Source organism: Vombatus ursinus, unplaced genomic scaffold (genome assembly GCF_900497805.2).
Source record: "Vombatus ursinus unplaced genomic scaffold, bare-nosed wombat genome assembly UNPS02014804.1, whole genome shotgun sequence".
Taxonomy (NCBI): Eukaryota; Metazoa; Chordata; class Mammalia; order Diprotodontia; family Vombatidae; genus Vombatus; species Vombatus ursinus.
Window position 1 is genome coordinate 4203995 of NW_020954582.1, and position 11161 is coordinate 4215155.

General features: G+C 36.3%; 1 protein-coding gene across 1 annotated transcript in view; it reads left to right on the top strand.

Annotated features, from left to right (window-relative positions):
- The window catches only part of LRRIQ3 (leucine rich repeats and IQ motif containing 3), a 125808-nt gene that overhangs the window by 98106 nt on the left and 16541 nt on the right, over positions 1–11161 (top strand). The gene's annotated exons all lie outside the window — the stretch shown is intronic.

The following is an 11161-nucleotide window of genomic DNA, read 5'->3' on the forward strand; positions in this document are numbered from 1 at the left end:
GACATATCTAAATCCTTTTAATATCACATCAAAAAAAGAAATGGAGAGATGCTCTGCTTTACATAATACATTTATGACTGAATAAATTATTTTATAAGTTGTATTATTTTAATTTGTATGCAATCTGTTAATTAACAAATGTTCAAATGATAGCAATTCTAGTTTTTGCAAATGTCTTACTCCTACACCTTTTTATAACATGAAAGTGCCCGTAGGTTCCCAACATGTCAAGTTGGACCCAGTGATGAATTGTATGTCTGTTATAGAAGGACAAGTCTAGTTAAATTCAGAGCCATAATATAAGATTGGCCCCTGAATGCTTTTGTTTGTTTGTTTTTTCTTTGAAATGCAACTCTTGAATACTGATTCATAGAAGAGATGAAATCTTTATTGGTGGAAAGAACATTAAATAAATAACAACAACAATAATAAAACAACTATTTCTAAAAGCTTATTTTTACCTGAGTGTAGCACATCTTCTGGGCTGTTCTCACAACTCACACTTATGCTGAAGGCATGGATTCCACAGTGAGTAGATTCTACCTTGGTTTCTGGGGAACTCTTCTGGCCATTATTCCTAAAACTGTGACCTATGAGCCCCCAGTGGTGTGCTTACCTTTAATACTCAGCTGGTGGACACAATTGGCTCAAAATAAAGACATTTACTGAGAGTACCCATTAAGAAGTGAAGTATATGGGGGCAGTTAGGTAGCACAGTGGTTAGAGCTCTGACCTTGGAGTCAGGAGAACCTGAGTTCAAATCCAGCCTCAGACACTTGACACTTACTATCTGTGTGACCCTGGGCAAGTCACTTAATCTCGATTGCCTCACCAAAAACAAAAAAAAATACAAAACTTTCCTTTTTATAAAGTTGGGTTACATTCTCCCCCTAAAATATACAGTACCCTTTGAAAGAGTTGACACAAATTTAGAGTAGAATGTGAGTCACAAAAGAAGGGAGGAAATGAAGCCTAGATCCCTGACAAAACAATAATTGTAGGACCTGGATCTTCTTTCACTCCTGTTGAATCATCATAGGGAGCCTTCCGCTTCCTTTCCCCTGCCCCGCCCGCTCAGGTGAGAGATCTCTTGTGAGTGAGGCCCTTGCCAGGGTCTACTCTCGTACAGTGAGCCTCAATCGCAGTGCTATTTTTCTCATGACTCTGCAGCCAGCTCTCTTTCTGCTCTCAGAGACCCTGCACCTTAAAGCCTCAAGTACCTTGGGAGACTAAAATACCAATATCTAGGGGTCCTTCACATCGTTTGTGTTATGGATCCCTTTGGCATCCATCCCTAGAGCCCATGTACTCCTCAGAATAATGTTTTTGAATGCATGAAATGAATTGAAGCAATGCTAAATTTTAATCAGATGTTAGTGAAAATACAGCTCTATTTTTTACCCATTCAACTTCAGAGACAGCTTGAAATCTGTCTGTTGATCCCTTCTAGCTGTGTGGGGCTTAGGTTAAGAATCATGGGTATAGAGTGTATCTTTCTGTTTCCTGGTGCATTCTATGATTCCTAGTGATTAAGTATTTCATTTTTAAGGTTTGATAGATGATTTGGGGGTAGGGGACAGAAAACCCCTTCCCCATGTTTCTATTTCACCTTCCTAAATAAGCCCAGAGGCGTCCTCCAGAGCTCTTCCAAATGTCCACTGCTCTGAGTTATTACACTTGATCCTGAGGTTAGCTGCTTAAAGGTTTTTGAGCATGTGGCCCATTTCTGGCTAGAACAACTGGGCCTTTTCGACTTGTTCACCCTTCACGAAAGAATCACCAGCTCTGGACAGATTTTGGCAGTTAGTTTAACACCTTGGTGATATCCTTTGATTACATTTTGGGCTTTTCTGGGATGTGGAGTGTGGTGGGAGAGAAAGACCACCTACCTTAATAACGAAGTTTACTAATCTTACTGATGTCACATAAGCAAATAGTTAAATTATTTTGTAGCTAATTTCATACTGAGCTTTATTATAAGAGCCTTAAATTTGTCATTTTATTTTCTCTTTGGAAATTGTAGAAGAAACACTCTCAATTTATCCAAGTCCAATATAAGTTAGTGTAACTCTGTAGTTAGAGCTCTATAGCTCTAATTTCGCCATCCGTTACCATTTTCTTTTCCCTTTCTCCTGGTAAGCAGGGTAAGAGAGGGAAATAGAGGAAAGAATTCAATTTCCTTATTTCTCAGTCTCTCACCTTTCCTCAATGAGATAAAAATGTTCTGCTCTAACAACATGAAAATATATCTTTTAGGTCTTTCATGTGGAAAATGAAGAAAGTCTAACAACTTTCTCTCTCTCTCTCTCTCTCTCTCTCTCTCTCTCTCTCTCTCTCTCTCTCTCTCTCTCACACACACTCTCACACACACACACACATTTGAGGAATTGGACCTAGAGAGAATAGTGCCTGTGTGTTAGCCCCAGAGATCTCTTGGTCCAGTGGGTATTTATTTTAGAACTTCATAAAAAGGGAGCTTATGGGGAAAGAAATATTGTAAAACAAGTTGTTCATATAAAGTATCAATTGACCAATAAGCATTTATTAGGGACTTATATATTACTGGCATTTTGCTAACTGCTAGAGATATGAAGAAAGACAAAACTATGATTCTATGCCCCTGAAGAGCTCAGGTTCTCTTGGAAGAGATGGTACAAACAGCTATGGGCCATATGTGATATATCTACAGTGCAATGGAAGGTCATCTTAAAGGACCAGAGCTGCAGAGGTGGAGAGTGAGAGCATATCTTGCACAAGGTGGACTTTGAGTTTAGCCTTAAAGCAAACCAAGGAAACCAGGAGGCAGAGGGCAGGGGAATGAGCACTTTAGGCATAGTGGAATGCCAGGGAAAGGGGACAGAGGCAGATAGAATGCCCTGAACTAGCGAAGAGGGCAGTGTAGCCAGATGGTTGGGTGCATGGAAGAGAGTCAAGTGTAAGAAGACTGGAAAGGTAGGAAGGGCTCAGGTCAGGAAAGATTTGAAGCAGGATTTTAGATTTCATCCCTGTAGGTAAAAAGAAACAATGGAATTTTTTGAGGGAGAGTTAGGGGAGGCTTTCAGAAGGAATGAAAAGGTTGGGAGTAGCTGCTGTTATGAGAGGGAAAATGGATTATTTCAGGAAGCATCACAGCATGATCTTGTTGCCGTGAGGGCCCAGTGAAGATCAGGTGATCTTACTTTGTAATAGATTTGGCCACCATGGTTTCATGAAGGAGGAGCGAAGGAGGTGGGAGGTGGGAGTCATCCAAGGTCTGGCTTCCACACCTCTTACAACCACACATTTTTGCGCAGATTTGCTTTTGGTCTCTTCTCACTCAAGCAGTTTTAAATAAATCTAAGGTATAACCGTTCAAAAAGACAAAACACTTCACCTGAATGTTGGGCTCAACTGAAAAATTTAGAAGAAAAAATGTCTTGTGGCTTGGGAAGAAAACTCTCCATTTAAAATGTCTTATCAGCTCAGCATTATTATCTTATTAGACAGAGAAGGAAATTAATGAAATGATTTTGACCTCCTATGTTACACTTCTCCTCTACCCCTCTCCAGCCAGCGTTGGCCTGAAGCGCTCTCTGCTCCACTTCAGGCATCGTGTGCTCTATCGTCCCTTTTCTTCCTCCTCGGCTGAACGTGAAGCTGTGATTCTTCCACTCCAGCTTCTCTTTTATATCTCCTCAGCAAATATTGTCCTTTTTCCTCCTTTTTCATAAAGCTACTTGTCATTGTAGAATAAGTGTTTGCGTGGGACATGGTAGCTCCATGAATCTTCTTACTGCAGCTTGTCCAGAAGATATATTTTTAGATGAGAATGTAAGGAATTAAGGATACAAATTCCATCATTTTGTTGGAAGTGCATGATACTCCTCAGGCAGCAATTTTAACCATAAAAGCTATGTTATCCTGGTTAAAAAGTCTTTCTAGTGAGTATAACTGAGGAACCAGCCAAACCTCCCTGGTTATTTCAGGACAGCATGCATTGTTCGATGATTACATAAGAAGGAAATTCGCATCTTTTACAAAAAGGACCAGCTGTTAAACTCAAAGATATTTCTGAGAAGAAACTGATACTTCCTGTATAAAGTGTAAGGTTGAGGGGGTTAATTACTGAAGGGTCATTATATCAGAGTGCCCAGGATCAGATTTATGCAATCTTTAGTAATTTTATCTCGATTACCTACTTTGCCTTTATCTAAACCCACTTATGGCTCTGAAATTAGATGGGTCTGGAAGAATTCTTATGGTTTTCAATAAAATGCATTACATTTTCCAATGCCTGCATTTTTCTTCCAAATTCATCCAGTTCATCACACCTTGCTGATTTCATTTTATCAGTGCATTGGATTGAATTTTATCAGATAATAATAGATCACAATGGCTTGTTCAAGCAATAGATCACTTTGTAGTTTTTTTTTTTCTGTATCTAGTGAGATAATTATACAATTTCTGTTGCTTCTGTTAGCAAATATACATTTCCCAGTTGTTTGTGGCCTACTTTCCACTCTCATCTGCATGTCCTCTCAGGATGAGCTGGCTTAATTGAGTCTCATAACAAGTTGTGTACAGGCTCGTTTTCTCCTCAATTGTTTTTTTTTTCCTTTATTTGATTAGATTCTGGCAAATAGTCTAGTTCTTTAAATCTTTTTGGATCCCAGATTTATTGTTTCAGATGTTGGCTATTCCTCCTATCTTCATGTCATTTGAGATTGAATAAGCTTTTTGCCTGTGCCTTTGCCCAAGCTTGATAGGTGTTCAATAGCTCAGGGTTAAGGACAAATCTTTGAGGCTGTCCAAAAGAGACTTCTGTCCAAATGGATATCTCAGATTGGAGAGCTACTCAGTGGGTGCAGCCACTCAGACAGCCACACACATGACATCTCTGATACAGTTCAAATCTTTCCATCATGTTCAGAAGAATAACATGAGTTTTTGTCAAATGTTTGGGGGTGCTAAGGAGTTTCTGGCTAGAAGACTGAATAAGTGGTCATTTTCAAAGCCCAATTTCCCTTGATTCAATTCAATAAATTTTGAGTCCTTTGTTTTAAGATAGAATTCTCAGTGCTTGAGATACAAAGACAATAACAGTCTCTTCCTTCAAGAATATTGTATTTCATAAGGGTAGATACAACATCTACACAGACATAATAATATAGAGTAACATCATGAAGGAGAAAGTCCAAGTACAAATAACAGAGAAGCTTATATTTTAATAGGGGAAGACAACACACAGAGGGGAGTGATGGCCAGAGGGTTTGAGATTGAGAAATAAAGAGGAATGGTGAGTAGAATCAAAGAAGAATTGATTGCTCTCTCTCTCTCTCTCTCTCTCTTTCTCTCTTAAGTAATGATAGTGCTGGTTTCATTACTATTTTCTAAGCTATGGCTGAAGGAAGGAAAGGAAGGAAACAAGTATTTATTTAATGCCTATTATGTAAAATTCTGAAGGCATGAAGAGAAATCATTCCAATGAGGATGGGGGAGGGGAATAAGCATTTCTTAAGCACTTAACCTGATCATTTGTCAATTGTAGTATGACTTGCATTCATATATATTTGATTCAATTCTCCATATATTTGAAAAATGAGGCCTTTATCAGAGACACTTGCTGTAATTTTTTTTATGCTTTCTGCTGTCTTTCTAATCTTGTCTGAAGCAGTTTTGTTTGTGCAAAAACTTTTAAATTTTATATAATTAAAATTATCCATTTTATATCTCATAGTACTCTCTATCTCTCATTTGGTCATAAATTCTTCCCTTTTCCATAGATCTGACAGGTAAACTATTGCTTGTTCTCCTAATTTGTTTATGATATCACCCTTTATGTCTAAATTATTTACCAATTTTTATGTTATATTGGTTTATGATATAAGATGTTGGTCCATATCTAGTTTCTGCCATATTGTTCTCCAATTTTCCTAGCATTATTATGGTCATGTAGGAATCTGTATTGTGTAGCTAATCTATTCCACTGTTCTGCCAATCTATTTCTTAGCCAGTATTATATTGCTTTAATGATTACCATTTTATAATACAGTTTAAGATCTAGTATGGCTAGACCATCTTGCTTCACTTTTTTTTCATTAATTCCCTTGATTTTCTTGATCTTTTGTTCTCCCAGATGAATTTCGATATTATTTTTTTCCACTTCTGTAAAATAATTGTGGTAGTTTGATTGGTAGGGCACTGAATAAGTAAATTAGTTTAGGTAGAACTGTCATTTTTATTATATTGACTCAGCCTACCCATGAGCAATTGATATTTTTCCAGTTGTTTAGACCTTACTTTATTCTTGTGAAAAGTGTTTTGTAATTGTGTTCACATAGTAGGCAGATAGACTCTAAAGTATTTTGTATTGTCTACAGTTATTTTAAATGGAATTTCTCTTTTTATCTCTTATTGCTGGGTCTTGTTGGTGATGTATAGAATTGCTGATGATTAATGTGGGTTTATTTTGCATCTCACAACTTTTCTAAAGTTGTTAATTATTTCAGCTTTTTTTTTTAGTTGATTGTCTAAGTATACTATGACATCATCTGCAAAGAGTGATAGTTTTGTTTTCTTATTGCCTATTCTAATTCCTTTCATTTCTTTTTCTTTTCCTATTGCTATAGCTAATGTTTCTGGTATAATATTGAATAATAGTGGTAGAAATGGGCATCCTTGCTTTACCCCTGGTCTTATTGGAAAGGCTTCTAGCTTATCTCCATTACAGATAATGCTCATTAATGGTTTTAGATAGTTGGTACATATGATTTTAAAGAAAATTCCATTTATTCCTATTTTCTCTAGTGTTTTTAATAGGGATGGGCACTGTATTTTGTCAAAAGTTTTTTTTTGTTTGTTTTTTTCTGTATCTAGTGAGATAACCATATAATTTCTGTTGTTTTTGTTATTAATGTGGTCCATTATGCTGATATATATATATATTTTTCCTGATGTTGAATCAGTCCTGCATTCCTGATATAAATCCCACCTGGTCATTTGTATGATCCTTGTAATAAGATTCAAATGTTCTCTCCCAGGCTCCCCCATCTTCTTCTCCATTGTAAAAGCTTTTTTCACACCTCTTTTATGTGAAATAATTTACTCCATTCCACCTCTCCCTTTCTTCTTCCAGTAAATCCCTTTTTCTCACATCTTTATTTTATTTTTTAAAAATATTTTATTTTTTCCAGATTGCATGTAAACACAATTTTAACATTTTTTTTTAAAATTTGCATTCCAAATCCTCTCCTTCCTTCCCCTACCCCTTAACTGAGATGATAAACAATTTGATACAGGTTATACATGGGCAATCATGTAAAACATATTTCCATATTAGTCATGTTGTGAAAGAAAACACAGAACATTTTTTTTAAAGTGAAAAATAGTATTCTTCAATGTGTATTCATACTACATCAATTCTTTTTCTGGAGCTGCATAACATTTTTCATGTTTCTTTTGGAATTATTTTTGATTGCTGTATCTGATAAGAATAGCTAAGTATTTCACAGTTAAAAAAATCGTAAACTATTGCTGTTATTGTGTACAATGTTCTCCTGATACTGCTCACTTCACTCCTCATCAGTTGATGTAAGTCTTTCCATATTTTTCTGAAGACATTCTGCTTGTCATTTCTTATGGCTCAATAGTATTCCATTACAATCATATACCACAACTTGTTCAGTCATTCCCCAATCGATGGGCATCCCCTCTATTTCCTATTCTTTGCCACCACAAAAAGAGCTACCATAAATATTTTTGTACATATAGATCCTTTTCCTTTTTCTTTGATGTCTTTGGAATACAGACCTGATAGTGGTATTTCTGGGTCAAAGGGTATATTCACTTTTATAGCCCTTTGGGCATAGTTCCAAACTGTTCTCCAGAATGGTTGGATCAGTTTCCAACTCTACCATCAGTGCATTAGTATCCCAATTTTCCCACATCACTTCCAACATTTATCATTTTTTCTTTTTTGTCATGTTAGCCAATCAGATAGGTGTGGGGTGGTACCTCAGAGATGTTTTAATTTGCATTTTTCTATTCAATAGTGATATAGAGCATTTTTTCATATCACTATAGACAGCTTTGATTTCTTTGTCTGAAAAATGTTTTTTTTTTCATATTATTTGACCATTTGTCAATTGGGAAATGACATATATTCTTATAAATTTAAACCTCAATTTTATTTTTTTGGATGTGACCCCATCATATTCAACTAACATTCATTCCCTCTGTCTGTGAACACTCCTCCTAACTGCCCTAATTAAAAAAAAATTCTTAGGAGTTTCAAGTATTATGTCATGTAGGATGTAAATAGTTTAACCTTATTTAATCCCTTATGATTTTTCTTTCCTCTTTACCTTTTTATGCTTCTCTTGTGTCTTATGTTTGAATGTTAAATTTTCTATTCATCTCTGGTGTTTTCATCAGGAATGTTTGAAAGTCCTCAATTTCATTAAATATCCATTTTCTCCAGGAAGGATAATGCTCAGTTTTGCTGGGTAGACAATTCTTGGTTGTAACCCTAGCTCCTTTGACCTCCAGAATATCATATTCCAAGCCTTCCAATCCTTTAATGTAAAAATTGCTGAATCTTGTGTGATCCTGATTGTGACTTCATGTTACTTGAGTTGTTTCTTTCTGGCTGCCTGCAATATTTCTCCTTGACCTGGGAACTCTAGAATCTGGCTATAATACTCCTGGGAGTTTTGATTTTTGAATCTCTTTCAGGAGGTGATTGGTGGATTCTTTCCATTTCGATTTTGCCCTCTGGTTCTAGAATATTGGGGCAGTTTTCCTTGATAGTTTCTTGAAAGATTATGTCTAGGCTGTTTTTTTAAATCATGGCTTTCAGTTAGTCTAATAGTACTCAAATTATCTCTCCTTGATCCATTTTCCAGGTCAGTTTTTTTTTTCCCGATGAGATATTTCACATTTTCTTCCATTTTTTCATTCTTTTGATTTTGTTTTACTGTTTTGCAATGTTTCATGTAGTCATTAGCTTCCACTTTCCCAATTCTAATTTTTAAGATATTTTCTTCATTGAGATTTTTTTTTAACATTTTTAATTTGTCTAATTCTACTTTTAAGGAGTTCTTTTCTATAGGAGATTTTTGTATCTCTTTTTCCAAAAGAAAACTCCTAGGAATATTGTAGCCAAATTCCAGAATTCCCAGGTCAAGGAGAAAATATTATAGGCAGCCAGAAAGAAACAATTCAAGTATTGTGGAAACACAATCAGGATAACACAAGATTTAGCAGCTTCTACCTTAAGGGATAGGAGGGCTTGGAATATGATACTCTGGAGAGCAAAGGAGATAGGATTACAAGCAAGAATCACCTACCCAGCAAAACTGAGTATAATCTTTGAGGGGGAAAATTGTCATTCACTGAGAAAGGGGAATTTAATGCATTCTTGAAAAGCCACAGCTAAATTGGAAAATTGTCTTTCAAATATAAGACTCAAGAGAAGCATGAAAACATAAACAGGAAAGAGAAATCATAAGGGAATTATTAAAGTTGAACTGTTTACATTCCTATATGCCTACATGGAAAGATGATATTTGTAACTCATGAGACCTTTCTCATTATTAGGGTAGTTAGAGAGAATATATATGTATATATGTGTATATATATATGTATATATATATATATATATGTATATGTGTGTGTATGTATAGATAGATAGATAGACAGACAGACAGAGGGCATAGGGTAAGTTAGATATGAAGGGATGATATCTAAAAAATAAAATTAAGGGGTGAGAGGGGAATGTAGTGGGAGAAACAGAAAGGGAGAGGTAGAATGGGGTAAATTATTTCACATAAAAGAGGTAAGAAAAACCTTTTACAGTGGAGGGGAAGAGGAGGAGGTGAGGGGGAATGTGTGAACTTTACTGTCATTGGATTTGGCTTAAGGAGTAAATAACATACACACTCAACTGAGTATGGAAATCTATCTTACCCTACAGGAAAGTAGGGGGGAAGAGAATAAGAGAGGGAGGAGTGACAGAAGGGATGGCAGATTGGGGGAAGGGGAAATCAGAAGTAAACACTTTTGAGGAGGGACAGGGTCAAAGGAGAGAATAGAATAAATGGGGTGGGATAGGATGGAGGGAAATATAGTTAGTCTTTTACAACATGACTACTATAGAAGTGTTTTGCATGACTACACATGTATAACCTATATTGAATTGATTGCCCTCTCAGTGAGGGTTGTTGGGGAGGGAGGAAGGGAGAGAATTAGGAACTCAAAGATTTTTTGTTTTTGTTTTTGTTTGTTTTACTCACATTTCTTTTTATTTATTTATTTATTTTTTAGTTTTAGTTTTCAACATTCACTTCCCAAGATTTTGAATTCCAAAATTTTCTCCCTGTCTCGTCTCTCTCCCTACGCCAAGATGGTGTACATTCTGAATACCCCTTCCCCTAATCTGCCATCCCTTCTATCTCCCCCTCCCTTTCTCTTATCTGCATCCCTGTCTATTTTCCTATAAGACAAGATGGATTTCTATACCCCATTGCATGTATATCTTATTTCTCAGTTGCATATGAAAACAATTTTTAACATTTGTTTTTAAAACTTTGGGTTTCAAATTTTCTCCCCTCCTCCCTCCCCACCCACCCTCATTAAGAAGGCAAGCAACCTGATACAGGTTATACATGTGTAGTCATGCAAAACACACCCATAGTAGTCATGTGGAAAACTATGTATATTTCCCTTAATTCTATCCCATCCCCCATTTATTCTATTCTCTCTTTTGACCCTGTCCTTCCTTAGAAGTGTTTGCTTCTGATTACCCCCTCCCCCAATCTTTCCTCCCTTCTATCATCCTCCTGCTCTCTTGTCCCCTTCTCCCCCCTAATTTCTGTAGGGTAAGATAGATTTCCATACCAAATTGAGTGTGTATGTTATTCTCACCTTAAGCCAAATCTGATGAGAATAAGATTCACTCATTCCCTCTCACCTTCCCCCATTTCTCCTCCACTCTAAAAGCCTTTTCTTGTCTGTTTTATGTGGGATAATTTGCCCCATTCCACCTGTCCCTTTCTTCTTCTCCTAGTATAATCCTTTCTCACCCCTTAATTTTATTCTCCAGGTATCACCCCTTCATCTTCAACTCACCCTGTGCCATCTATCTATCTATCTATCTATCTATCTATCTATCTATCTATCTATC